Here is a 21,990-nt window from a genome sequence, read left to right on the forward strand (position 1 = left end):
GCCATGTTGACACCTAACCCCCCCTGGTCTACCCCCATGGTGGATATGCTCTCTTAACAGATGGTGCAAGTTTCAGATGCTATGTGAATTTGACACAAAGGAGGAGCCTTGTATCTCTCAGGTGGAAAATGTTCATCTTGAATCATGTCCTGATGAGGCTGAGTACCCAGCCTCTATATGTACAGCAGCTTCTGTAATAGTAAATGTGGCTGAACTCTTCTCCCCATACCTCTCAACCTCTTAGTCCCAGAAATTTGAACAAAACCAACAATAATGTGGGGACAAAAGCCCAAAAATAGGAACATATTTTAAATATTGCTGTTATAAATTTAGAAAGTTGATAGAATAAAGTGTTTAGTATTAGCATGCATTGTCTGAAGGATATGATGTCTGAAACTCAAACATTTGTCGTTATTTAGTGTCTTCCATCCTATAGTGTTGCAAGCACTTTCATTGGACTGTACCACTTGCATGTTGTCTTTCTGATCAGTGACAGTGCCCTGCTGATGTCAGCCTTATGTTGACTGTGTTGAGCTAAACCCCCACCAATGGAAGCTATAAAGGCAGACCCACACACATGACACCATTGTCTACCCACATAATAATGCCCTCATAACCCCATGTGGCATGTACAATACTACACATTAAAATACAGCTATAAGTATACATTAGCAGACACATGTTGTTATGCAGATTATTTCAGTTGCAGACCAGATCTGCCTGGAAGGACAGATATGCAGGTGGACCTTGAGCTATCTGACCCTTGAAATATACAGTGGAGTGAGTTATTCTCAACTGTAATGAATATTAATAACATGGTGCTTTCCTGACTGACCCACATGTGATTGGTGCCTTCCCAACCCCCATATCCAAGCCACCAACAGGTATGAGGGACCACTCCAGCTGTCCAGTGAGGGAGACCAAAAACTTCTCACCATCACTGAGCCATTTTAGTGTTGGTAGTCCACTCTCTGTGGTGTATTTATCTATCACAGTGTCCCATTCCTTTTCCTTTGTATCATCTGTCCTGGGATAGTATGTAGCCAGATCAGATGGTGGTAACTACAATACCAGGGAAGTTGGTGGGTGGGAATGAGTGCTTTATGTTGGCTTGCCCTCCTTATTTAGTTATTATTTATTTGTCTGTCTTTGTTTACCTGCAAAGTCTGATTGGGTAATACCCATTTTCAGTGCTGTCCCAGGTAGAAAAGCTTCATTTGTTTACATAGCATTATACTTAGTTCCAGTTAAGCACAGAACATTTCTATTTACATTTATACACGAACATTAGTTACTGTTATACATTCTAAGATTTTACAGAGGTAGAAATTACTAGAGAGAAAGCCCATATGCAACTTAGTAGATTGCACTCTCAGTAGTTATATATAAAAATTGTTTTGTCATTTCATTGAGAGGTTGAGTAGTCTGTTTAAGGAGAGTATTTGGAGAGTATCATATGGTGGTCCAAAATCTTAACCTGGTGATGAGTATGTGTAGGACTAGGATTGGTTAATATGTCCTTTAAGCAGTAGTTTAAAACTATTGAGTTTGACAGAGAGTTTTATTTGTGTGGGGATACTATTCCAGTGTTTAGCAATGTATTGGGAGTAGAGTGAGTCTCTTTAAACATTATTTGACTTATTTGTCAACATTATTTGACTTATTTGACACTCCCGGTCAACAAATTTAAATAAATAAATAAATAAATAAATAACTAAATAAATTTGTGAGTAATAAGAATTTGTTACTAGAACGGATGTCCCTTGCTGGACAGTAGTGTTTTTTAATGTGTATTTTTCTGGATGATGAATGAGTTTGTCTGCTGTAGTTAGTTGTCAACATGATAGGTAGTTGAGTAGTTCAAGTCAGTTTAATTGCTTTAAGTTATGGCAATGGTATGTCCTATGATCGAGACTGGTGGCAAATTTAGCTGTTTTATTATAGCAGGAGGTGAGTTTCTTTGAGTATTGTTTATGTTTGTTATGATAGAAGTGGCATATAAGAGAGTTGGCAGTAAGAAGGTAGTGGCTAGAGTTTTTTTTGCAGTATCAGTTAGGAGTCCGTTAATCCTATAAGGGGAGCCTAGTTTCTGGTGTGTAGATTTAATGGTTTGCAGTATATGCTGGTAATGTTTGAAATTGTCTCCTATTATAACACCTAAATGTTTACTGTGAGTTATAGTTTCAGCTATAGTATTATTTCCTGAATTTATGGTGAAAGATTACTTTTAATTTTGGCAACTTTTTGATGTAAAAAGCAATAACTTAATTTTCTTGAGGTTGAGTAGGAGGTTTGATTCTTTGAGCCAGGTTTTTACAGAGGAGAAAGATTTCTAGGTAATGTCTTGGATCTTATTAATTGTTCAGGTTGCACATATTAATGTTGAGTCATCTGCATACTGAACTAAACTATTATAGTACTAGCAATAGAGGTGTGGAGGTTATTAATGCATATATTAAATAGGAGAGGACCCAGGATAGAGCCTTGAGGGACACCTATAGTAACTGGTTGAAAGGATGAGCAGGTATTTTGCCATTTAATGGCTTGTTGCCTTCCAGGTAGGTAACTAATTAACCATAACAAGGAGCTTTGTGAAAGTCCTACTGTGGAGAGTTGAATGAGTAGTTGCCAGTGCAAGACAATATCAAATGCCTTTGACAAGTCTAAGAACATGGTGGACACAAACAGACCATTGTTTCTTTGCTGGTTTATTATATGGGTAAAATGGAGTAGAGCAGTAGTGCTGCTATGCTGAGGCCTAAAGCTGTGTTGCGTTTCTGAGACCAGGCTATTTGAAGTTAGGTATAGCATCATCTGCATGTGAATGTATTTCTCTAATATTTTGGAGAGGCGGGAGAGAATTGCTATTGGTCTGTATTATTAAACTCTGTAGATGTGCTGCTTTTGTGCAGTGGTATGATGTAGGACTTTTTCCAGTGATGGGATGTATCTTTCTGCTATGAACCTGTTAATGGACCTATTTATTAGTAGGGAAAAAGAAAGGCTATGACTTCTGTGGCCATTTTTAGGTAGTATGATGATGGTTGGTCTATAGCTATGGAGGAAGCTTTTAGTTTAAGGAGCAACTTCATTATGAATGAGGTGGGTACTTGACTAAAATTGAAGACCTGTGGGTGGTTTTGGTTGGGCAGGGGTAGAGAGAGGGGCACAGATGTATTAATGTCTAAGTGAGATAATCTTGATTGTCTAAAGTAGGAATTAAACTGTGTGGGGATAGTCTGTCATATTGTCTGTTTTTGAAGAGGGAGTGGTGGTCTTGCCAGGGTGGAGTAGTTTATTTAGTGATGACAAAAAATGTTTTGGTTTCTTTTGATGTTTTGAACCAAGTCTCTATGCACGGACAGTTGATAGGCAATAAAATCTACCAATTCACTAGTCCACTTGGAGTAAAAGTTTAATGATACAATAAATTCCAAGAAAAACATATCAAAATGTGTCTGTTTTTTCCCACATAGTAGACAGGACAATCCTAACAGCAGGCAATATACACCACATTCTGAGAGTCACAAGTAAAATGTCCCTTATTTTGAACATATTTCCTGCAATCAAAATACCGTCTGTCACCATTATATATGGGCATTGTCTGCATCTTCCATATTTAAACATCCCTGTTTTTATATAATTAGTCACTTTTGTATGTTCCAATAATTGCTTAAATGACCTATCTTTTTTATAGACAATAACCAGTAGGAAACTAAAAGATAAGGTATGTGAGCATCTCTTAGACATAAAGAAAAAGAAAAATACTAATGTAGTATATAGACATTTAGTCAACTATCCCAGTCATTCTTTTAGATTTTCAATGATAGACCAAGATAAAAAAAGACCTGAGAGGTTTCACCGTAAGCAAGCACTTGGATAAGTATGGACTAAAATGGCAATTGGCATTAAATGCTATGAACTGTCGTGGTTTAAATGAAGCCTGTTCTATCAGTTGTTTATTAAAATTAAAACATTTGGAGCTTTAAGAATGTCAAATGGTTGGATAATATGAATACTGTTATAATATTGCCTCAATATTTTTTAAAAAATATTATTTTTAAAAATGTTTTACACTTTTAATACATTGTTTCATTGTTTGTAGTATATATTTGGTTAAGGTCTCTTATACCTTTAAAATTTTAATTAGAGTTAATTAGTTGCTAATGAGGTTACATTTAATTTTATATTTAATAACAAGTGTGATAGGAATAGATTCAGTTCTGATGAAGTTTCTGATTATATGAAATGAAAGTGCTTATCTTCTGGTTTATGCCACTGTGTTTGACTTGTTTTTGATATGTTTTTCTTAGAATTTGTTGTATTATTAAACTTTTACTCCAAGTGGACTAGTGAATTGGTGGATTTTGTTGCCTATACTGATCCTGCATAGAGACTTGTTTCGTAGTATTTTGGATTTCTGCGTGGTTTCAGCTGTTTTTTTTTTTTCTTTTGATGTTTGTCTTTTCGGTTGGTATAGTATGTTTACATGTCCTGTCTGACATGGAGTTTTGCAAGGTTTCTAAGATGTCAAAATTGCTAGAAGGCATTTTGAGTTTTATTTTTATACCAATTTTCCAGGTTTTATCCATTTTATCATGATTTTTTTGTTTCTGTTGTTAGCCATGGTGCAGGGTTGGCCGTTACTCTTTTTTTACATACTGGTGCTAGATTATTTACGGTCTGTACTCAGTTGCTAGTGGCATTGCTCTAAGTACATTCCAGTTATATTGTTTTAGTGTTTCATTGAAAACATCTTTGCTGAAACTGGTTGTATTTCATATTTGATTAGAAATAATATGTTTACCTAACTTACAGTGAGTTCTAATGGCATATGTTGGTATGTGATCTGTGAGGTCCCCACTCCAGGCCAGTAATCAAGGAGCCTGAATCCTTACCACTGGCATTGGAGAAGGATGTTCACTTGGAACAAAAATGGATGCACCCAGTATTTCCAGATGCAGCTCTGTGCATCAAACACAATTCCCATTAAGAGCACACAGGGAACACACTCAGCCCAGGGTCTGGGTTTCTCTCCCTGTCTCTCCCCAGGTCCCCAGTAAGGCTCCCCACTGGCACAGCTGTAGAGTTAAGTTCTCACTGAATGTCCAAGCCAAGTCCTCCAGCACCCTCACTGTGAAACTAGTGCTTGGTGTCCCTGCTCCAAGTAGCTGACACACACACACACACACACACACACACACACACACACACACACACACACACACACACACACACACCTCTGGGAAAGGCTGGCACAAATTTACAAGCTATGCTCTTCTGCCCAGACTATAAGGTAGTTACTGCCACCAGACACTCCAAAGCCAATGACTTTAAGGCTCTTACAAGGGTACCCAATTATACTCAGTGAAATTAATATTAATACAAATGGTACAAATGGATGGTGCAGTGGTAAAGTGGTAGCATTTTCGCCTCACAGCAATAGGTTCTCCAGTTTGATTCTCAGCTGGAGTGCCTTCTGTGTGGAGTCTGCATGTCCTCCCTGCGTTCATGTGAGTTTTCTCCAGGTACTCTGGTTTCCTCCCACATTACAAAGACATGTCTGGAGCATTTCTTCCCAGTCCTCCGGTGAAAACTGGCTTCATTCCAAGTTGGACTTTCCTGGTACCAAATGTTAAATAAATAATAAATAAATAAATAATGTTGATCAAACAGCCAGGCTTTCAGGAGTGGCCACAGTGTCACCAATAGATATAAATACTCTCAAAGGTTAAAATATTCTCTAAAGAACCAGCCACAATGAAACGTTTAAATATATTTAACAAAAATACTAAATATCTATTTACAACAAACACCAGAGTTTCATCACAGGAAATATTAAAAATAATACAGGTGGACAGGTTCACACAGTTACAGAAAAAACAATACTTAGTTAATCTCACTATATTTTCCAGACTGATCTCAATAATTAGTATTGCCTGGTTCACTTACTAGAGCAAGGCAAGATGAAGTAGGTGAGTGGTCTTCCTTCTTTGTCAGATTCCAAGAACAGACTGCCATGAGACTTCATTCTCAACTAGTATTAAACATTATTTTAGTGATGGATTCCAGAATGACATCACATACATCTGGTCATCTGACACCTGGTTCCCATGCAATCCCTCCATTGCTAGAAACTGCCAGGATTTAGCACATATGAATCAATAACACATGCACACAGAGCCTTGCTAAGATATGATGCACTCTTCCTACAGGAGCTAATAAACAATACTTGTTACAGACACTGTGTCTCTGGCTTCATTCAAAACTGTGAAATAACATATTTATGGCCTAGGCCCAGTAATTTAATATCTTTCTATTTTTAAAGTTTGAGATTAACCTCTTCTCTTCCAGTATCCTCTGTCAAAACATATACATTTAAACAGTTACAACAATGAATGTATACTTCTTTTTCTGTCTAACACAGCATTTATACAAATCAGTTTGATATACAAATGACATATAATTCTTTATAAAATTCCAGCTAGCTGTGCTGTCATATGTTACACATCCATTGCTCTACTCCTCCTGGCATAGCTGGCATTATCTCATATCATCACATGGTCATTTATGCTATCTGAGAGGCAGTCTACTTTTGTCAGTTCATCTGGTTTGTTTCTAAGGATCCACTCTAATGTTGAGTGCCTTCCTGAAGTTTTATTAATTCTAGTGAGTATGGTTATTAACTGTTTGAAGTTGTACAAGTTTATGGATCAGTGGGTGTAGTGGAATTTATGAGTTGCCAGGGTATATTTAAGTCTCCAAGTATTATAGTTTCATGGTTAATTTGTTGGGATATCTGACATAGGATGTTTTCAGCAGTATCAATGTTATTCCCTGGTAGTAATCTAAATTGCTGTTAAACATACAGTTTTCCTATGGCTGATTTTTCGGGGTGTTATTAGAAGTTCAGCATTGTTAAATTTGGGTATTTCTGTTTCTTAATTTTTCCAAGTCTTTTGGGTTTCTAATACCATAATGGAAATGGATCCCATTCCTAAATCAAAGTTTGATTAAAGTTCATGAAATTAATATTGTTTCAGTCTTTGATGTTAGCCAGAAATGCTCTTTGCACACCCACAATGTGCCTAGTATTGACTCCTTCTGAAATTCACAGAGTTACATGTATAGGTAACATATCAAAGTATGGTTGTAAATTATTTTTTATAAGATCCGTTGCTCCTACTGCTATTGAAACTGTCTGGGTATCCTTCTTCCATATTGCCCTCATTTCTGCCTGCAAATCCTGGTATTATACGGCTTTGTGTCTGTCTGTACGTAAGACACTGTGATCATTGGGTGTAGCAATTTCAATGATCTGTGTTACTTTTGTCTTCTTTTCATGGACTACTATATCTGGTTTTCCTCACATCTATTTTTTCAACTGTTGTTAATGGGTGATCCCATGTGACATAAACTTCATAATTTTCTATAATGCTTTGTGGTTCATGTTGCCAATGTTTTTCAGCTACTTCAATGTTATAATGTGGGTACAATCCTCAGTGCAACAGTCTTGCCACATTATTATGCCTTTGAGTATACAGTCCTTCTGCCATTAGTATATTACAACCATCAACAAGATGTGCAACTGTTTCCAATTCTGTTTTACAAATCCTGCGTGTCTGTTTCTTCCACATGTTCAATGGACTTTGTAAAACAATGTGTATGTAGTCCACTATCTTGGGCCACCAATATTAACCTTTTGTCTTTTGATTTAAATTCGCCTCTCCTTAACCATTCTGCATTCAGTCCTGATCAACATGAGGTTGTTCCAAGAGTTTTCTGTACTTGCAACTATGTTGATGCATTTTCCACATTTCTTACCTTCTCATCTGATCCTTCATCTTATATTTTTTTGGGGGGTGGGCACATTCATTTGCTGCCTGATTTTTATCTACTTCTGGTTTCATTTCCATTCCCACTTGATACCAATATGCGTCTGTTAAACTAAGCATGGAAGTCATCCTAGACTTATTCTTCTCATGATTTAAAACTTTTACTACATTTGGATCTTGTGAGGTCAGCAGATATGTATGCAATCCTACAACTGCAGATCTATAGATGTAACCAATTTTATAGGAGGCCAATACTTCCTTAAGAATGAGGAATATATAGTTTTGCTATACATTGATTTTTATAAATCATTTCATAAGCATGAAGCATTTTTCTTGTTTTTCTGTCCAACTGATACAACACTTTTTGGGGCCAGTCAGTCACTCCAAAACTGTAAGTTAGGACAGGAAGAGCAAATTGGTTTATAGCTTGGACTTTGATCGTAGATGTCAGCACTGTTTTCAATATTAATTTTAGTCTTATAAAATATTCCTTACTATGTTTTATTCAAAGTTGTTCATGTTTTATTGTTATTCCTTCATCAATGCCAAATATTTATACACTCCCCCTTGCTCAAGTTCTTTTATATCACATCCTGCCCCAGGCTGTTTTATTGATGCTGTAGCTTTACTGCTTTAAAGGTTGCTTTTGCACATTTATCAAGACCAAATGTCATTCTTATATCATCTGAAAAATTTTGACCACTTGCATTTGTGCTTTCAGTTCCTCATCTGAAGAACTATACAGTTTGAAATCATCCAGCCCCAATCCTCATAATCAGACTAGAAACCACAACTTTTCCCATATCACAGCCAATAGAAAGCCAAGTGACTTCCTTTTACTAAGCCTAAATATTAGAAGTATATCCAACAAAGTCCATGAACTCCATGCCACCATAGACTTGTACTCCCCAGATATAGTCATCCTGACAGAAACCTGGCTAAAACCTCACATTACCAGTGAGCAAATACTCCCTACCGGTTACGGCATACTAAGAGTAGACCGGCTAAACAAGAAAGGAGGCGGTGTAGCTATAATATTTAAACAGCATCTAAACATCCAGATCGTAAAATCATCAGCTCCACAAATAAGCAATGAAGAAATAATATATAGCAACCTCAAAATAAACCAAAACAAAACCATCAACATAATTGGATGCTACTTCCCACCTGGCCAAAACATCCCTCCACTAGAAAACTTCCTCAGCTGGTCTACCCACCATCTCCCCCAAGAAACTATAATTTTACGTGATTTCAATATTGACTAGCAATAGTGTTCTGGCAACCATCCAACCCATCATGTAAACCTTTATGGCTTCACCCAACTAGTCCAGTCGCCAACCAGGATAAATAAAAACTCCAGCAAGCACACTACCCTGGATTGGATACTAGTCAGTAAGAGCCCCCAATAATATATAACAGGCTACTTATCAGATAGCCTCAGTGATCACTCCCCAACATTCCTATTCAGAAAATACCTATACCAAGCTAAACCTGTCATCTACCGTCAAATACATAAAAAACTAAACTTTAACCCACTCACATTCATCTCATCCCTCAAAGAATGTAACTGGTATCCTCTAAAGTACCTCAGTCTTGATGACGCAGTTGAATTTTTTAATACTACCTTCCTGAGCATCCTTAATTACCATGCCCCCATAAGACTTTCCAGAACCAAAGCACAACCCTCCCCATGGCTACAGAAAACCACTAAGTCAGAAATGAAAAACCGGGATAAAGCCTAGGAGCACTGGCGCAAAACCAAAACCCCCTCAACTAGACAGAAATTCCTAGAACTACGCAATAGAGTCAAAAAGCTAATAAAACAGGACAAATTCCAATACTACCAGTCTGCCCTAGACTCCTCCCAGCACAGCCCCAAACAATTCTGGTCCTCCATAAACTCCATCCTCCACCCAGGTAAAGTCAATACCCCTCCTCCTAACATCCCTCACTCCTCCGAAAATATTGCGACCTCATTCAACACACACTTCACACAAACCATACTATCACTAGCTAAACAACACAACCCCCCTCCCCTCCAACCCACACCTTCAACTAGAAATCTCCCCACTGCCTTCTCTTTTTCTCCTGTACCTACCTCCAACATAAAAAAACTCTTAACTAAACTTAAGCCCACCAAATTAGCAGCAGACAACCTCCCAAGTGAATACCAACAAATCACAGCTGATGCTCTGGCCTACCCAATATCCATCTTGATTAACCGATCTCTGTCAGAAAGTTACGTTCCCACACTGTGGAAAATATCACATATAATTCCCCTCCACAAAGGCGGCCCCTCCACAGAACTAACCAATTACCTCCCCGTAGCTATTCTCTCTCCACTCTCCAAAATACTAGAGAGATGCATACACTCTCAGGTCTCAGACTACCTCCTTACTAACAACCTCCTTTCCAATACTCAGCTTGGTTTCTGACCAAACCATAGCACCACCACTGCCTTACTCTCCTTTACTAACACTATCCTTCAGCATAAAAACAATGGCTATCTCTCCTCTGCTACTTTCCTAGACCTATCTAAAGCATTTGACATGGTCCCACACAAACAACTCATCTCTGTCCTCACTAACTTATCCTTCTCTCAATCAGTCATCAACTGGTTTCAGAGTTTCCTGTCTGACAGCCAACAATCCGTTGTATGGCAGAATGACATATCTCCCCAACTACCTGTCTCCATAGGGGTTCCCCAAGGATCCATCCTTGGACCCCTACTCTTTTCTGTTTTCACCAATAATCTAGCCTCTGCCACCAAACATGGCACACTCATACAATACGCAGATGACTCAACAATCCTCTGCTCAGCCCAGTCCCTACCCAAACTGCAAAAAGTCACACAGGAAGCCTTTTCCTCTGTTCAATCTTGGTTATCCGATGCCCAATTAATACTCAACCCAAACAAAAGTAAACTACTCATCTTCCAACCCACCAAATATACTCAAAACAACTCTCACTTTAACATCACAGCAAAAGACAACACCACTATATACCCAACTGAACACAACAAATTGCTAGGAGTGGAAATAGACAATAAACTAAAATTTGACATTCACATATCCATGACCATAAAAAAGTCCACAAAAAACTAGGAGCGTTATACAGAAATAAGCAACTTCTCACCAAAGCAGCAAAGATTTCAATAGCAAATTCCCAACTTATCTTCACCCTACTTTGTGCCTCTCCAATATATACCAACCTAAGGCAATGTGATCTAAACAAGCTAGAGACCTGCTACAACAAAATCGCCAAATTCGTCACAGGGGCATCCTACCATAGTCACAACTGTCTCTCACTTGCTGAACTGGGCTGGCTTGAACTCCCTCACCTCCTTCAATGGTATCAACTCTCACTTGCCCACAAACTAGTAAACCATCCACTAAATGTCCCATCCCTCCAGAATCTACTCCAACCCCATCGCACCACCAGACCACTAAGATCCAGCAACAAAAACCACTTGCAGATCACTAAAGCCAATAACTCTGCTGGTGAAGCACTATTCTCTTGCACCATAACCAAATTATGGAACTCCCTCCCACCTACAATTACCTCTGTACCATCATCCACCCACTTCAAAACTTTACTAAAAGCACACCTAAAAATATGCTGGCTATGCCCTTGCAACTCTCACTCTAATATCACCCACTCCATCCAACCACTACTTTTCTTTCCACCCCACTAACTACCTTGATGGTAGCAAGCTCAGATGCTCATAAGCCTTGTACTTATTATACAGCAGGAACTTCTTATTGTAACATTTGTTAATGTCTGTTATGTACTTCACAGATAAAGATTCTAGTTGGCTATTGATGTACTATGTTCTTCATCTGTAAATGTTGTTGTTGTTGTCTTTCTGCTTTTCCCGGTTAGGGGTCGCCACAGCGTAACTCCGGTCCGCTAATGATTGGCAGTAGATTTTCATGGTGCCGAGTTGCCAGCTCGGCACCCAACCTTCAACGAAGGCACGCCCATTCACGGATTTCTTTTGGAACACCACTCGACCCGTGGGGAGGACATGCTGACTCCACACAGAAGGCACTCCCCGTACACTAGCTGAGAATCGAACGGGAGAACCTCTTGCTGTGAGGCAACAACGCTACCACTGCACCACAGCGGAATTGTTCTTCATCTGTAAATATGTGTGTAATTAATTTCTATGTTAATCAAATTGTTAATCACTATATAATCTAATGTAACCACTGTCTGTTTATTTTAACTGTGGAGCTTTTCTCCCCGGGCCTCCGCTGAAAATGGACCTACGTCCAGTCTAACACTCCCGGTCAGCAAATGTAAATAAATAAATAAATAAAAACCACAAAAAGATGAGAGGCCTTTACACTATATTTTTTTTTCTAGGAGGCAAATCGTAGCCATGACCTGATCTATTAAGTAGACAGTTTAATGGGTTAAGGGCAGGACAAAAGAGCAACAATGACAAAGAGTCACCATGGAATATCCCTCTGAATTCCTATCCTTTGAATAATAATTTTTCCTTTATCATGGCTTAGCTGCAAAGTGGTTTGCCACCATTTCATGGTCACTGTAATGTAATTGATTAGAGTAGGGTGTATCTTATATACTTTTAAGAACTCTTTTATCCATGAACCTGTCAAATGCTTTTTGGTAGTCTATCCATGCCATACTTAGATTCTTCCCCTTCTACAGTTTTCCATTATGACTTTATTTAACAACAAATGATCCTGTATTCCAGATGACTTTCTTTTGTTACCCATTTGTTATAGTTCCATGACTGAGTTTTCTTCTAAATGACTATAAACTCTGTCAGCATCAATTCCAGTGTATAGTTTATACATCATCGGAAGGCAAGTTATTGGTCTATAGTTTTTAGGATAGCTTGCAGGTTAGCTTTTATGTAAGAGTAATATTTTTCCTGTTGTTAACCAGGTTGGTCTCTGTTTGGGGTGTGCATATAAATAATTCTTAAATCTTCATGTAACGGTATTAATACTTTTAACCAGAAGTTAGGTACTGCATTTGGGCCTGGAGTTTTCCAACATAAGACATTTTCTTAACTCTGTTTCAATCTCTCTGGTGGTTACTTCATCCCATTTCTTATCCTGTACCTTTAACCCTCTTATTCTTTCTTTTACTTCTATCCATTCAGCAACTTTGTTATGTTCCACCGGCTCTTCATAGATATTTCTGCAAAATGTATCTATTTCTTCTTTTTTTTTGGTGGTGTTTCTGTTCATTTTGCTTTGTTTTCCAATTCTCTATAAAACTTTTTGGGGTCATCAATAAATTGCTTATTTTGTACTTTTCCTTTATATTTATCTGCATATCTTCTAAGTTTATCTGCCTGTGCTGATATTTATAGTTTATTATTTGCTATAGTGTATGATAGATCCTGATCTGTTCTGTCATTGAGCATTGCTTTTATCACGTCTATCTTTCTGAGTATTTTTGTTGATCTGTTCCCTCTTCTATAATCTTCTAACAGTGACACTTGTCTTAATTGCTTTATAGTTTTCTCTATTCAGTGCTTCCAGAACATCTTCCTGTGCCATGTTCTCTTCAGTTTCATCCTGTGTCATCCATTGCTCTTTCATATGGGAACTCACTGGCCTATCACTCCACAACATTGACTGTGTCATGTCACCACAGTTTCCTGTTCCTTCCTTTGCTGTACAACTCCAAATGAACATTTGTACTGGTTTCCTGTGGAAGGCTCCAAAGTATCATCATATGGCAACTGATCAGATGTTTCCCACTCCACTGGTTTCTCCTTAATTTGGGAATCCATTGCTCTACCCTGCTGAGATGTTATCAGAGTTAGATTGTCTAAATCCTTCACTTTGCAGGTAATCCATAACTTTGATTTCTATTCCTTTAACTTCTTCGTTACTAATCCTCTTTTCTACATTTCCTCTTTGTTTTCTTATTTTTTTGGATTCCAAAATTTTCCATATTTGGAATCATTTGCTTGTATTACTCTTCAAATATCTTTGGTGCTGCTCTTTTTGTATTTATTACTTTTGCTTTCTCCTTTGCATAACTATTGCACCTTATTAAAATCTCTTTTTCTTTTCCATGCCCATATTTCTTCTTCAGATGTCTTCTGCTCCTCGTTTCTCCTTACTTGGGAGACTCATTGTTACATCGTGCTGTGATATAACCTGTGTTAGACTTTGTACACTAAATCCTTCACTTCGCAGGTATTCCATAACTTCAGCTTCTATTTTTTTAACTTGTACTTTATTAATCTTCTGCTCTATATTCCCTCTTTGTGATCTTATTTTTTATATTGTGAAATTTTCCATATCTGGATGCCTGTGCCTGCATTTCTCTTTGAATATTTTTGGGGATGCTTTTTTGTATTGATTAATTTGTCTTTCTCCTTTGCATAAAATTGCACCATATCAGATCTTTCTTTCTTTCCCATGTCCATATTTTTTATACCTTTCAAAAATCTCTAGATTTTATTCTTTATATTTTCACACTTCCTCGGTTTCCTTTTTCAAAACAGCTTAAGGTTTCTTGGTCTATATAATGTTTTTCATAAATCTGTTGCATTAATGAACACAAATTTTTACTTGAAGCTTCTGACAGTTTTTCTTGTGCAATTATTTTTCTTTCATATAATTTCTCACTTGATCTTTTTGTATATCTTCTGTTTGGAAATTATGAGCTTCTTGTATAATAAAAACAATATATAATTTCTCTCTTATTCTCAGTAGTCCATTCTATGTTCTTTATGGCTCTTTTTGGCCTATCAGCTTTTGTGATTTCTGTGGCCTGCTACTTCCTTCTACAACAGGGGGCCATCATCCCCCTGACCTGCCGTAGTCCCATTGAAGGAGAGTGTCCATGTCTTGAGGATGCTACACTATCATATTTTTTCCAGTCCTGGCACCAGTGTGCTTACCAGGATTAGGCACTTTTTATCCTAGTTCTTGTGCACCCATCTACCTTTTTTATTTTTTAATTTACACTTCTGTCCGTGATATATGCTATATAAAATGCAGACTATATATCAGTGTCATCTTGCTGAGATTTTGTGAAAAGCAGAGTCCACCTCATGAAGGTGCTCACCAGGATTGAGGATGAATTCAGTTCCCATAATACTATTCTCCTTTGCTTGCTGAGTTTTCATTTGTCCACTCAGACCTCTCATCTCTCCATCTGGACCCCTCAACTCTCTATTCAGAACCCTCTTCTGTCCATTCATTTGGGAGTAAGGTGATGGTTAGGGAATTTTTATAAGATGATTGCTACACCAACAGCATGCTTGTTTTGCCTGTCATGCCTGAGTGTATTATATCCGGGGGAAGGAGGTGATTTCATTTAGTTCTTTATTTAACCAGGTTTCAGTAGCTATGACTACATCAGGAGTATATGTAGTAAGGCAGCCATGTATGTCATAGAGTTTATTGCATATACTTCTTAGGTTCATATTTATCAAGCTGAGTTTGGGTTTTGTTTTTTGTAGATAGGTATTAGGTGACTGATTTATTTCTGGGTTGGAAGTAATGTTTTTATGAACATTGGGACCTAGGTTGCACTGAATATCTCTGCTAATTTTTTAAACCGCTATTTTACTGACTGAAGAGTGTGTCCAGTTATACATGAATTTGGATACTTAGTTTTAAGATATTTATAGACAAATGAATCATATGTGGTTTGTTTGCAGAGATAGTGTGCTATGAAGCAAGACAGGTTGGGTAGATGCTGATATTCTTTTTGAGAATTGGTTGAGGCCTATGTATTTGAAGGATATACATTTGATAATTGGTGATGAAGGCTAGTAGAGTTGTGAGGAACAGCAAAATAATCTGAGTTAGAGGCATCTTATTTAACTTGGGTTTTATCTTTGCTGTAAATTAGGATTTGAAAATATTAGGAGGATACTGGCTTGCTTGTAACCCCAGTCAGCCCATTTTCTCCTGTGCTGCTGAAGACCTATGATACCAATTGCCATGGGACCAGGACAAGTGAGCCTGGCTATCCCAAGCTAGTGGAAGTATCTCTCATGAGGTATGTGTGTGGGAACATGCAAATACTAGGGAAGGACATAGATCGCTTCTCTCTGCCTGATGTGGGTACCTATTTCATCCACCAGACATGATTATAGACATACCAGAAACACCCTCATGGCTGCCTCTGTGATGACTATGCTACAGATTACTTCTATCAAAGTGATAACGGGTAATGTATGGGAAATGGGGCAGCTCAGTGGTCAGCAGACATGGGGTTCAGAAAAATATCCTAGAAAAAAAATTAGCTGAGTGATTCATATTGCATGTCACATTTTTTGGCACATCAACATTTGAAAATGTCACATATCGAAGTCAAACTCAAACAATTTCATTTGATAAGTATACTTTTACAAAAGTAAATTATTCATTAACTGAATGCAACAGCTCAATAACTGCTAAGTGTTTTTTTTTTTTTTTTTTTTGCATGCAGAGCTCTACTCCATTACGTTGAGAAGGTTCTCTCTGTACAATCAGGATTAGTTGACAGTGATGAATAAGTTATAACTGTCAAGTCAAAATGCTATGTCTTTTCAGACAACAGGCTAACTGCACAGCTTATGTAGAGTGTGTCTTCATAATCAAATCCTTGTTTTGTATAACCTTTTCAGTTTTGTTTTGAGGGGAGGCTGGTTGGTTTCCAGTTCTAGTTTCTGCTCAAAAAGTTTCTTTATTCCAAGCTAAATACACTGTCAGGTGTTGATGTGGCCAACTTATGGGATTCAACCCTGATTCAGAGTATCTGCAAGTGAAGGTTGCTCCTTCAGGCAGTGCAGGCATCAGAGCAATGATCTTAATCGGAGTAGTATAGCTAAGGTGTGAAGAAGGAGGCAGCCATCCCAGGTACAAAGTGTTAGGGGCATAACTGGCAAACACTGATCAATCTTCAATACAATTGAATAACTGAATGCCAGTATTGCATTTGTAGCAGAACTGAAGTGCTTCTTTAGCACTCTGTGTGTGGCATACACTACAGCAGGTGCTTGCTACAAATGTAGCAGGCAATTGCTACAATTACTACAGTTGAAAAGGAAAGAGATTTGTTTTGTACCTCAAGTAGAGTTGATGGAGATGCCAGCTTGTGAGATGGCACCAGCAGCCAAAATAGCTAACTATACCTCTGCTTGTCTGACTCTACGAGAAAAATGTAATCCTATATAGTTTATACAATTCTAAGGATAAACAGGATGTCAAAAGCTTTTATTTAGTGAATCCACACTTTAAAACCTCACAGTTGAATTATTCTCGAGGGTTGCTTTATGCTTTTCAGAAAATAACTGCTGGCAACACAGACTTTCACATATAGATACATAGTTGTGGAGGTTGTTTACCACCAAGTCTGGCTGCACCCTAGTGGGGTCAACTGTGGCACCCCTCTGTTGTTCTAACATCCTCAGTTCTGCATTCCAATTTCCCCTACTCTGTTATCACCTACCAATTTCTGCATACCACATTATCTCACGTCATTCTGCAGTTTTATCCTTATTAACCTTCATCAGTGCCTTTAATTATGAGTGATTTATTAACTAAGTTTTGTAGTTTGGTCAAACATATGTTCTGACACCTAGTGTGTTACTGTCACCTTACTGTACACTAAGAACAGTGCTGTAATAGATTGGTGCCTTTAGTTATATTTTTTCTCACTTGCCTCCATGTTTTATGTTGGAGCAGTAGTAGACAGATTATGTGAGGTTCTCTGGGTATAGTTCTGATTCTTACTTGAGTTGTCATTCTGTTTTCCCACAGTGTTACAAACACACAACAGTTACTCCAGTATATTAGTATACCATAGCTATGCATGTAGCCCATTTTATTTAATTATGGAAACACTGCTCATCCTATGGAAATCATTCTATTTTTCATAGCATTGCACACCACATTACTATCTCATTGCTTTTGTAATGGCTCAGTTTTTCCCTGACACACATTAACATTTATAACCTTAATTCAGAGGATTGCCTGCACCACCATTACTTGATCGTATCTCTGAACTGTAGGCATTATTTCCTTAGGGTATATATTACACAGCATTCCCCTCCCTTCCTCCTCCTCCCCCCTCACTTTATTGTATTTTTGACACCTTAGGGTGGGTTGTTCTGCATCTCCTTATCTTGGAAAACCAGTAAGGCACAGATGAAGTAGATTTCTAGTAAAGAGGAATTTGATGGTTTTGTTTGATTGTTTCTATGTGCAGCCTACTTTAGTTAGTCACTGATGAAATCTAGGTGCAGCATAGTCTTCCTCAAACAGGACAAGCTCTGTTTATTGGAGTTCAAATTATTTTTGCTGAAAAAGAACTTGTCCGCTGCAGCATCTTCCAAATGCATGAAAGACTTGCAGCTCATTTGCACTACAGTATCATTGACTCTTTATGTGCCTTGCATTTTATTAAGAGCTTTCTTATACTGTTGCTGGGCAAAAGCAACACAACTATATTCCTGTTTTAATTTACATTTTCCAGTTACCACTTAGTGTTACTCATCATCATCTGTAAGACATAATGGGAGTGCCCTGAAGTAACTAGCTACTTCCTCACAATACAATCAGCTATTAATAACTTATGTTATTCAGCCAACATTAATAGGGCTGGTCTGTTTAAACCTTCATTTCTAAACCCAAATTCTGTTTCCCAGCTATACAGTTTTAGTATTGTAGTGAATTGATTAGCTTTGACTATAAATAGTCTAGTTATAGCTGATATTAAAAAATGTATTTTAGTTTTGAAATTATAGCCCTAGCAAGATATGACCTTCATATAAGCTCTGCTCCTTTTTCTCCTATATTGAGTCTGCTTTGTTTTTAAATAAAAGACTTATTGCCACTCTGAGGAGAACTGTCATTGTTTGGGAGAGTGTTGCTCTTCTTTTACTAGGAAAAATGCATGAAGAGTGAGCTAAGGTATGTTAAATATATTCATATGTTTATAGGCAATTACTAAGCTATGGGCACTAAGAGGCCATTCTAAGCATAGCCTTATTTTCTAATTTGTAAATAAATGGATACATTAACCAAGGACAAACATTTTGGGCTGGCCATATTTCCTGTTTTCCCATTTATACATATCAGGATACATTACCTGTAGGCATATAGTTATGTTAAGGTAGCAGAGCATTTATAAGCTGTCTCTAGCCAATACGGCATAGATGCCAGTCCAGGGGTGAATTATTGATTCCCAATCCACTGGTCAAGGTTGGATTTGAATAGAGTCAAGGACGAACTCTGCTTCACATGGATAGTAGGAATAGTTTCCGAGACACATACCTATCCCTCCAACATGTTCTAGTTATGTTGCATCCAAAGGTTAAGGTCCTTTGATCAGGTATTTCTAATGCTGTTAGACTTGCGGATGTGAAACAAGTCCATTAGTACAGGATCAGATGCTGCACTGTAAGCCAGGCATAGATCTCCTTTCAGCAGTCTGTACGAAATAAGGTTTTGAGGCAGTCTGCATATTCTGTATGGTTTATGCCTTGTATTCTTTTTGTGAGGAACCTCTGTTAGTGGTCTAGTTGTTGCAAATGCAATCCAGTGGAGACTGGGTGTGCTCGTTGGATCTCCAAGATGCTCCATATGAAGATTACCCAAGAGAGTGGACAGTTTATTTCTTCTAGGTAAGGGTCAGCCACTACCAGCTCAGCAGTTTTCCATTTAGGCCCACCTCGGCCCTCAAGGTCTTCATAAAATACATATCCACTGTAGCAGTTCACTTGAGACTGTGGAGATCAAAAAGTGTTCCCCTATATAGATGACTGGCTCCTTACCATCCCAGAACAGGAATGTATATTCCAGAAGAAGTCCCTTCTTTGTCTTTTCTCCTCCCTCAGAGTAATGGTGAACCTTGCAAAGTCTTACCTTTAAGTTCTGCTGTTCATGATCTGTTCTTTCAATATAAGTATTTGTTGGGCCTGTTTGCTTCTGAATCAGGTGGATTTGATAGTCTGCCTGATCATGCCTCACACAAGCTCTAATGGCAGAAATATGATTTAAGGCTCTAGCACTGATGACAGCATCGAGCGTCATGCTTCTTCATACCAGACGTCACATGTGATCCCTCCAGTGGACTCTTTGAATCCAGTGATCAAAGCACATCACCTCCCTTCTCCATCCTGTTCACCTCTTTAGAGCATGCTCTTCTAATATGGCTGGTAGTTAGATCTTTCCAACCTTCAAGTAAGATAATCTTTAGTGATTCATACACCTTAGGTGACATTGGTCACCAATAACTGCCCTAAGGTTAGGGGCATTACAGTTAGTAGACAATTCAAGGCACTTGGAAGTCTCAAATGTCTCATCCCCAAATCAACAATGCCTCACAGAAGAGGATGCATCTGTCACCCTTGTAAGTCTTTCAAGGTTCTCACTGTTATTCTTTCAGTCCAGTCTGACAACATGACAGTTGCTTGATAACTCAACAATCAGGGAGGGACTCACTCTTTTAAGTTATTCTCTGAGGACATGTGGGTGCAGCAGGTTATGATCCAAACAGAGAGCTTTGCAACTGTGACTTACATTTACAGGGTGGCCAGCTTATTAGCCTAAAGATTAAACTGTTTACCTACGTATGCCACATGAGTGATTGAGCAATCCATCAGTGACCAGGAGAATCTTTCATCATTGGGTTTTCCCAGTTTATCATCATTCTGCCTCCATGACCAATACCAAATACCCCAGATTATTCTCCCTGATACCTTCCTTGGTTATCAGGAAAAGATGACCTAGCCCACCATTGTCCAGATGGCTTTGATTATGCTTTCCCATTTCCTCTCAAGACAGTGTTCATCTAGAAATCAAAAGTTATTCTGATTGCAACCTAATGGCCACAACATAATTGGATTTCTCTTCTTCAGCAACATCTTTTTCAGCATCTTTTAAAATTATTATTCATGACACTGCTGTCTCACCATTCCAAAATAACCCAGCCAGACTTTCATGACCTGATGCTGACCATGTGGCTACTCCTGTTCCAAAGAGTGCTATATAACATGACTTCTCATACAGAATCATTTCCAGTATATCTTCTGCCCAAAGACTGGGTACTTGAAAGAAGAAATAAAAATAGATCATGCCAGGTTCTCTGGGCTAATAATAGGTAATTACTACATTTCCCGGCACCTTTTATCTGTTATAAAAAGGTGCATTTGCCACCCATCTCCAATTTTCACACATGAAAAGATTCCTCTTCTCTAGCCTCCCTGAAGGTAGGCAAAGTTTTCCTGTGGGATACTTTATAACTCAGGCCTTCATTATGCTGCGAAAACAATGATCATCACCCTATGAACCCACAGCATCAGGCAGCTTAATATTGTTGTCCAGGAAAATTATTTTCATAATTACTATCATATAACCTAAAATATTTTTTAGAACTTTAAGGGCTTTTTTCAAAACTTTATTCAAGGTTTTTAAAATAAGAATATACTAACCCTTCCTCTATGTTCAAGATTGCCATACAAATAAATTTAAAACAATTAGTTCATATTATCAGTTTTCTTCCTAGTCTACTCACCCTTGATGCATGGACATCTACAGGCAGCTTGGAAATTGTACAGACAGAACCAAATCCTCAAATAAAGATGATCAACTCATTGAATCCATTTCCTAAGACCTATATGGCCAAGAAGCTTACCAAGCATATCCTTTCCACATGGCAGATCGACTGCATTAAATAAGAACTCTCACAATAGCCTGTAGGCCTCATTCCACTACAGCAGTGGCTACCTCATTGCATTTATCCATAATTCTACCCAGAATTACATCTTTACAGCAATAACATAATTTTTCCTCTCAACAATTTTGTGAGGCACTATAACCTGAACATCACCAGGTCCAGGTCTTGTTTTGTAGACACAGTTGTTAGAGTTGTACTTCCAAATAATGGACACCCAAAAGAATTATCTACAAGCTGTGTTCAAGAGGTTACCAAAGATGGACATCTTTTTGTCAGAGACAAACGTTTTTTAGGTTCATAACTTCATAGGTGTGTACTAGGCTAATAACCACAAGGGCCTTTTTAAGCCTAGCCATGCATCCAAAATCCCTGACAAGTTCTGGTACCCTTGCTAAGTGTAAGCAGGGGCTTGGGAGAGTAAACATTTACAAGTAGGAATCTGGGAGATGAACCATTTACCGGGTGCCTGTATCCATTAGAGACA

This window comes from Protopterus annectens, chromosome 17.part0 (genome assembly GCF_019279795.1).
Source record: "Protopterus annectens isolate FY-2018-M chromosome 17.part0, PAN1.0, whole genome shotgun sequence".
Classification (NCBI taxonomy): Eukaryota; Metazoa; Chordata; order Ceratodontiformes; family Protopteridae; genus Protopterus; species Protopterus annectens.